Source organism: Asparagus officinalis, chromosome 6 (genome assembly GCF_001876935.1).
Source record: "Asparagus officinalis chromosome 6, Aspof.V1, whole genome shotgun sequence".
Taxonomy (NCBI): Eukaryota; Viridiplantae; Streptophyta; class Magnoliopsida; order Asparagales; family Asparagaceae; genus Asparagus; species Asparagus officinalis.
The window spans coordinates 56,678,598-56,687,473 of record NC_033799.1 but is presented as its reverse complement, the minus strand read 5'-3'; positions in this window follow the sequence as shown (position 1 = coordinate 56,687,473).

Here is an 8,876-nt window from a genome sequence, read left to right as displayed (position 1 = left end):
AAAAAGTCGAATCGAGGGTTGTGATCTTCGATTGAGGTCGTTTGATGAAATATCTCCCCAACAAGATCTATGGACGGGATTCATGAAGATTTCTAGGCACCAGCTAGCAACCACTCAAGTCTGGGAAAGGCGCATAGCAGCATTGCTGACGAAGCCGCAAGGTGTTATCTGTCAGATGACTGTTATTCTGACAAGGCTCATACAAAGGAACAAACTCTAGAATGAACCGCGAGGCAATGTCCACATTGAATTTTGTAGCAAACACGAAGCTCATGACGAAACTAGGTTTGTGAGACAAATTCCACAAGTTCGAAATGCCTGTTCAAAATGTTTCAGACTACATACAACCCGATTCAAGTCTGAAAACTTTGAAGGGGGTTTTGTAGGCATTCAAAAATGCCAAAACTCAAAATGTGAAAAGGAGGGTCAAGAGAACTAACCCCTTCCCAATCGCAGACGAGGTCCGTTGATTAGTGAAGATCAACCTTAAGAACGAGAGTCGTCACGTAGCAGATCTTAACATCAAAAGATAAAGTTTATGAAACTGATCCACGAGACTCAGAGCTCGTCATTGGATATGAGGTTCGAGGTTCATTGGTGAATACGGGGTTTGAAGCTCATCATTACACACGAGGTTCAAAACTCATTACTAGACATAAAACTCATTAGTGAAGATGAGGTTCGTTAAAAGGGAACTCACAAGACTTACTACGTAGTTGGACTCAGCTGTCAAAGATGAAGTTCGTTAGTGAAAGCGAGGTTTGTCAGACGAAGTTAGTGAAGACAAAATTCGTCAGGAGAAACTGGTCTACTACAAGGTTTGCTTGGTAAGACGAACCTCGAGGCTCGTCTTACTTGACGAACTCCGTTTCAATTGAGGTCGAGGTTCGTCATCCACGTAGGATTTACCTATAACGGCTCCAAAGACTTAGTCAGCCACGTGAGCTAATCTTCAGGAGCACGTTACGGTGTGCGCTCATTTGGGGGAGATAGTTACGCCCCTCTACCCGTGATTGTAGCACGTCAGTTACGTACTTAAACCCTATAAATAGCCATGGATGGCTATAGAGAAGAGGGTTGGTTAATTAAAACTTTTAATCATCAGAAATCAGAGCTTTTGTGTGTAAATCTGGAGTTCGAATTTCGATTCCAGCCGGCTAACGAAGATCAGAAGCTCTTGTGATCTTGGTCTGATCGTCAACGGAAGCCAAGCTCGACTCAAGTATCGGGGGAAGCATCCTTTCGCCACCTAAAACCCACCTTAAACAAAAGAGAAGCTGAATTAATCTTCTCTTCCTCTATAATTGAGAGAGAGTGTGAGTGATTGTAAAGGTTTCGTACCAAGTGATCGAACCCATTTCTTAAAATAAGAGAATCAATCAATCCTTAAAATTTTCGACCCTACATCAACCACGATAATCATTATACCTATTCATGCACGTGGAATTACATCCCTCGTTTATATTCTCTTGTTTCCCGAGCTTTTACTGTTGTAGCCACTTCAAATACCAAAAACTAAAGCTATTTAGTCCCACATCTTAATCGGTTGCCACCAAAGGCATTGATCCAACCTATAACACCGGTTGGTGACCTCTATACATGAGGTGCTGGTTGGTGCGTGACATGTTCTTGATGACCATAAGCCCACCCCATAGCAAATATAATTGCGAGTCACTTGCAAATAACTAAAAACTTGTTTTTATTGAACAATCTTTTTAGATGTGAAGTTGTAGCTTCTTTTTTATTGAATAAATTTTTTAGTTGTTAAGTTACAGCTATAACAATTCAAGTATTTAGAAGATTTTTTTACCCCTTTGATTCAACAAATGTTTAGATGTTTAGTTACAGTTGCAACAATTAAAGTATTTAGAAGAAACGAGCAGAATTGACTTGTGCATTGCTGTGATATTTTATTTGAAAAAATAAGAATTAATGGTTTAAACATTTAATTTAAAAATATACCGTACTTCCCAGTGTTTGATCACAGAGAAGAAGAGAAAAAGAATAGATTTCGTTGAGGGGGGCTCCGGTAATGGGTAAGAGGGCTTGATTTTCTTTTTCTTGTTGTGTTTCTCCAAGTAGATTACAATCCTTTATATAGGCCATAAATCCCATCATCTCCACCCCCCTCAAACTACCTCTGAGAGAAAATCTCTCAACAAACCCCAATTCACGTTCTCCACGATTCTCTCTACTGAGAAACCGTTGTTGATTTGGTCATCCATGACCGAGTCAAGCTAACATCTCCCACTTGACCAAATCAACCAAGTGATATGCCTCCCACTATCCGTGAGATCAGATGTTTCTGCTTACCATTACTCCTACTATCCGTAGAGAGTAACTCTTATTTCATTATTCATAAAATTTTACTTGGACTTATTTATTCCTAAGTCCCATCAAACTTACATGTTTGATAAAAGATTCCGCTGGTATTCCTTTTGTCAAAGGATCAGCAATCATATCTGTAGTAGGGATATAAGTCACTTTGACTTCTCCCTTTTCTACAATATCTCGAATATAGTGATACTGGATCTCAATATGTTTTCCTTTGGAGCTATTCGCACCACTATTGATTAAGTTAATTGCTGCTTGATTATCACAATAAATATCAATAGGTCCTTCCAACAAATTGAGATCAAGATCAATCAAAAACCGTCTTATCCAGACAGCATGTGTAGTTGCCATACTACAAGCTATATATTCAGCTTCTTGCGTATATCTAGCAACACACCCTTGTTTCTTGCTACTCCAAGAAACAGCTCCTCCTCCAAAGATAAATAAGTGTCTCGAAGTGGACTTTCCATCATCTTTATCACCTCCGAAATCAGCATCGGAATAACCGAGGAGTTCAAGTGAATCAGATTGATAAACTAATCTATGAGTCAATGTACCTCTGATATACTTCATAATCCTTTTAACAGCTTCCCAATGTGCTGGTCCTGGATTACTTTGATATCTACTAACTAGACTCACAGCCTAAGCTATATCAGGTCTGGTGCACAATATTGCATACATCAAACTTCCAATTGCTTGAGCATAAGGAACATCTAATGGCTTCTTCCCTTCTCCAGGGCTTTGCTCTTTACATAATCTCTTTCCCATAACCAACAGAGTTGGTGCCGGATTGGAATTCTCAATTCCAAACCTTTTAAGAACTGATCTTAAATATTTTTCTTGGTTTAAACTTAGCATTCTAGACTTTCTATCTCGAATTATTTGAATTCCAAGAATATATGATGCATCTCCCATGTCTTTCATCTCAAACTTTTCGCTGAGATCTGCCTTGGTTTTATTCAACATTTCTATGTCATTTCCAGCGAGTAATATATCATCCACATATAATGATAATTTAGTAAACTTGCTCCCACTTTTCAAGACATATACACAATTATCTAATTTATTTTGAATAAAACCAAGTTTAGTAACTGCATCATGAAATTTGAGATACCATTGTCTAGAAGACCGTTTTAAACCATATAGAGATTTTATTAATTTGTAAACTTTATGTTCCTGTTCTTTTACCTGAAATCCTTCAGGTTGTTGCATATATATTGCTTCCTTCAACTCTCCGTTAAGGAATGCATTTTTAACATCCATTTGAAATAACTCCAAATCAAGATATGCAACAATAGCCAAAATAATTCTAATGGATGCAAATTTAGCTACAGGAGAATACGTCTCCTGAAAATCTACTGCCTTCTGGTTATAACCTTTGGCAACTAACCGTGCTTTGAATTTATCAATAGATCCATCAACACGATATTTCTTTTTGAGCACCCATTTGCATCCTATGGCTTTCCTATTTTCTGATAGATCACATAGCTCCCATACCTTATTCTTTTCTATGGAATCAAGTTCTTCTCTCATAGATTCTAGCCATGAAGCTGATTCATGCGATTTCATCGCATCAGAAAAGGTTAAGGGATCTTGTTCTTCTATATTTGTATCTACCGAAAAACAGGATGACTCACATGAATACAAATAGTAATCATCCATCCATGAAGGTTGTGTTCTTTGCCTTTTGTTGCCTACAACCGGTTGATTAGGTACATTATTTTCCATAGGTATTTCATCATTTTCAAGGTTAGGTTCATTCACAATATCAGGGTCATTAGTGGGAACAACACTGTAATAATCATCATCTATTACAGTTAGAGGTTCTGTTTCCTCTTGAACTTGTTCCTCTTCCTCTAGATTCTCTAGAAATGTAGCATCTCTGCTTTCAATGACTCATTTTTTTTATTGTAGAACTTATAACCTTTTGACTTTTCTGAATACCGTATGAATCTACACTTTATTGTTTTAAAATCCAACTTATCTCTAAGTTGACATGGAATGAGAACATGGGCTATAGATCCCCACTTCCTGAGATGACTCAAATTAGGTTTCCTCCCATTCCATAATTCATAAGGTGTAGATATAACTGATTTGGTGGGAATTCTATTTAAAATGTAGTTTGCAGTTAACAATGCTTCTCCCCAAAAGTTTTTAGAGAGACCAGAATGAGACAACATGCATCTAACTACATTTAATAATGTTCTGTTCTTTCTTTCAGCAACACCATTCTGTTGTGACGTATACGGCATTGTTTTATGCCTTTTAATTCCATGTTGAATACAATAACTTTCAAATTGTTTAGAATTATATTCTCCACCTCTATCAGTTCTCAGAATTTTGATTTTAAATCCAAGTTGGTTTTCAACTTTTATCTTATATCTCTTAAAGCAGTCAAAAGCTTCTAATTTTCTGGATATAAGATAGACGTGTGCAAACTTGGAATAATCATCTATAAAAGTAATAAAATATTCTTTATTACTATGAGTTTTGACACTTAGGGGACCACAAATATCCGAGTGTATCAACCCTAAAAGTTCATTGGCTCTATGTCCGCCAACAAAAGGTTTTCTAGTCATTTTACCAGTTAAACAATGTTCACATGGTGGCAATTGAACATTAGATAGTGCAGGAAGCAAGTTCATTCTGATAATTTCTTTCATTTTTGAAATACTAGCATGTCCTAGTCTAGAATGCCACAATTCAGATTCAGAAATATAACAGGACAAGTAGTTCAAATTCGAAATTTTATTATCAGAATTATTACAAACTACTGGAAGAATGCATAATTCATGCTCGGGCACATATTTTCCCATAGCATACACTTTATTATTCTTGCCTATAGAAACCCTATTATTATAGAACCTCACTTCCAGTCCTTTCTTCATCAAGCTGGGAACAGAGATCAGATTGCGTCGAATTCCTGGCGCATAGAACACATCTTTGAGGACAAGAATGCTGTCCCTAAGATCCAATCTATACGAACCAATACCTTCTACATCGAGATAGGTATTATTTCCCATATAGATTCTCTGTTCTCCTTTCTTCAACTCAGTGAATTCTACGACTCCATTCTTGTCCTTTGCGATATGCCTAGTCGCACCGGAGTCGATCCACCAACCACTGATATTCGTCATCACAGCATTACATTCCGTCACACCGACGAATTCTCTTTTGCTAGTACCCCCTTGTTCTGGATGCTTATAGCCTCCCTTATTCTCTTACTTTTCACCTTGTGGGAAATTAGGTTTGAAATGCCCGAACTTTCCACAATTGTAGCAGGCTCCGCGGGGTACTTTCTTTCTCTTGAACTGCTGCGATTTCGGTCCTCGTGGTTGTGGTTTACTAGAACCAGGGTTTTTATAGCTTCCAGCATTATGCTTCTGGCGGACATAATTCAACTCTTGCTGCACCATATTCAGTTCTGGTTCCTTCCTACTGGCTATTAAGTCCTGTTCTATCGTTAGGTGTATAGGAAGATCAGTGACAGACTTAATGGCAGGATTCATTCTTAATGTGGTGGCAGCCACAGCAAGTGAATCTATCGCTAGGTGCATAGGAAGATCAGTGACAGACTTAATGGCAGGATTCATTCTTAATGTGGTGGCAGTCACAGCAAGTGAAGGGGGAAGACTATTCAAAATGGTTGCTACTTGCATTCTTTCCGGGATTTCGGTCCCAGCAGTGGATAAGTCCTTAGCCATGACAATCATTTTATTTATATGCTCTACGACATTGTCTCCCTCTTGCATACGACAAGAATTATACTTATGCAAGAGTAGTTGGATGTTAACTTCAGAAGCAGTGTCGTATTTTTCTTTTATTGCATTCCACATGTCCATGGAAGTCTTATAAGTTTCAAAAACTTTGATTAAGTTATCTTCCATGAACATGAGCATAAGACTTTTCGCCTTTTTATCTTTCGACTTCCACTGTTTAAACCCTTTCTTTTTTTCAGGTGTAGATTTATCAGTAAGGGTTGGAGCAGTAGTTTTGATTATATCATCAATATTGTCATGAATAAGAGCATATCCTATTTTTCTATGCCACATATCATAATTACTATGAATAAGAGCATATCCTATTTTTCTATGCCACATATCATAATTACTGCCATTAAATTTGTCAATTTTGCCTAGTTCTGATAGAACGAGTTTACTAGCCATTCGGTAAAGAACTAAAACTAAATTCAATTTTAAATAATTGTATAAAGTTGATATTTTGGCAAATACAAAAAAAAATTAGATAAATAAATAAATTAATTAAAATGAACCTGATTTTTGTGAGCTGATGAAAGAGGCTCCAATTTGAGCGAGTTTGTCACTTAGCGGTGTTGACCGAAGGGTTTGTTGTCGAAGCTTTGGCGTCGTTTTTGACTGGATTTGGAGATGATTTGATGTTGTCGTCGTGCTCACTGAATAGAATTTGCAAAGGAATATTCGGACAATACCAATTGATTGAAAACAGTATATTGAATTGTACAGGGGCTAAAGTGAATTTTTAAGGCTCTGGTTGTTTTAGATGAACGTAGGATAGTGGGAGATTGGGCCTTGTAAAGGTTAGTTACATGAACATGGGCCTGGCTTTGATTAAAAAAAACAGATGGATTTGTCTTTGATAAAACAATGAATGGGATATGTAACCTTGTTGTGGGGTATTGGGCCAGACTTTGATTCAAACAAATGGGCTTGGCTTTGATTTCAAAGAGAAACAGAAGTTGGAAGAGTTAGTCTTCGGTTAAGTGATGATATAGCTAGGGTTTTTTTTAACCTCAAAGAGCAAGAGGCGTCTGACTTCTCTATTCTTCTCAAAAAAAAATCTCGATCTCGAGGCCTGCGATCTCCTTCAGTCGTCGAGTTGTCATCGTCGATCGATCGTCGCAGCAGAGTAGTCGAGGTGGCCGATTAACACAGAGCTCGAAGGGGGCGGCGATGAGATCAACCTGGCTCTGATACCAGTGTTTGATCACAGAGAAGAAGAGAAAAATAATAGATTTCGTTGAGGGGGGCTCCGGTAATGGGTAAGAGGGCTTGATTTTCTTTTTCTTGTTGTGTTTCTCCAAGTAGATTACAATCCTTTATATAGGCTATAAATCCCATCATCTCCACCCCCCTCAAACTGCCTCTGAGAGAAAATCTCTCAACAAACCCCAATTCACGTTCTCCACGATTCTCTCTACTGAGAAACCGTTGTTGATTTGGTCATCCATGACCGAGTCAAGCTAACACTAGTCAGTTAAAAGAAAAGTATTTGCAAAGTTGCAGCAAAAGATGAAGACTTACATTTTATATCAAACTATTGAAATATAAAAGTAGCTTTAAGAATGAGTGGATTTAAGAATAAATGTAGTGGTAAAACCTAGTTTCTAGGAAGAAAATCATTTTCAAAAGTAGGTGGGTTTAAAATTTAAGGGTTATTTCGACATTAGTTTCTTATATCTTCAATAATTCCATATTAATCCCTCAAATCTTGGAAATTACTCAGTCGTCCCTCAAATCTTAAGGAGTCATGCAATTTGGTCCCTCTATGACCAAAATACCCTCATTTATATGTTTCTTGGAAAATCCATCTTAGTCAAAAAAAGATTATTTAATTTGCATGTTGGTACTCTAAAGTTAAAAATTTTTAAGTATAATACCCTAAAGTTCTTGTGACACTTTGATAATGTCCCAAAGTTTACACCATGTTTAAATTTAATACTTAAAGTTTTTCTCTGACACTTTGATATGATAAAGTTTATACCTTTTTATCTTTCATGCCCTAAAATCTTATTTTTGACTTTAATATTAGAGTTAAAATATGGCTGTACTTTAAGGTAACAAATTAGAAAAATATAGAAACTTAGGGATGTAAAAGTTAATGTGTAAATTTTAGGGTATGAAGAGTCAGAAAACAAATTGGGGTATCAAAGTTTTGGGAAAAAAAACTATAAATATTGGAATATCAAACTGTCAAAAGAACTTTGGGTTATCAAGTTAAAGAATTGTGTAAACTTTTAGATTATCAAATTGCAAATAACTATTAAACAACATTAATGAGGGGTTACTAAGCATCTCCGATTCAAAAACCCAAAATGGTGTAGGTTTTACACCAAGTTGGTGTAGTTTTTATACCAAATCACTATTCCATCTCCAACTATTACACCAAATTTTACATTAAAAAGAATATTCCTTCTATTTACAAACTATAAAATGGGATATGGTTGGAATATTTGATTTGTTATAACAAACTATAAGGAAAAACTTGGGAAAAACCAAAATCTCCATATCTACAGTGTTGCGTCATTCCTAGCGCAACATTGTAGCACCCCTTTAAAATGACGTTAAGTTTGGCGTTGGGTTGGAGGAAGAATTGAAGCTGGATTTGCATCAAAATGGATTTTTGGAGTTGAGTTGGAGATGCTCTTAGGCCTTTTAGGGACCGTTGCAAGCACCCTTATAATTAAAAATAAATGAGGTAAAGTATTTGGTTTAAAGTGGTTGCAACAATAATGTTGTAAAAAAAAAAACACATGGTTAAAGTAATTAGTTTAATAATACATT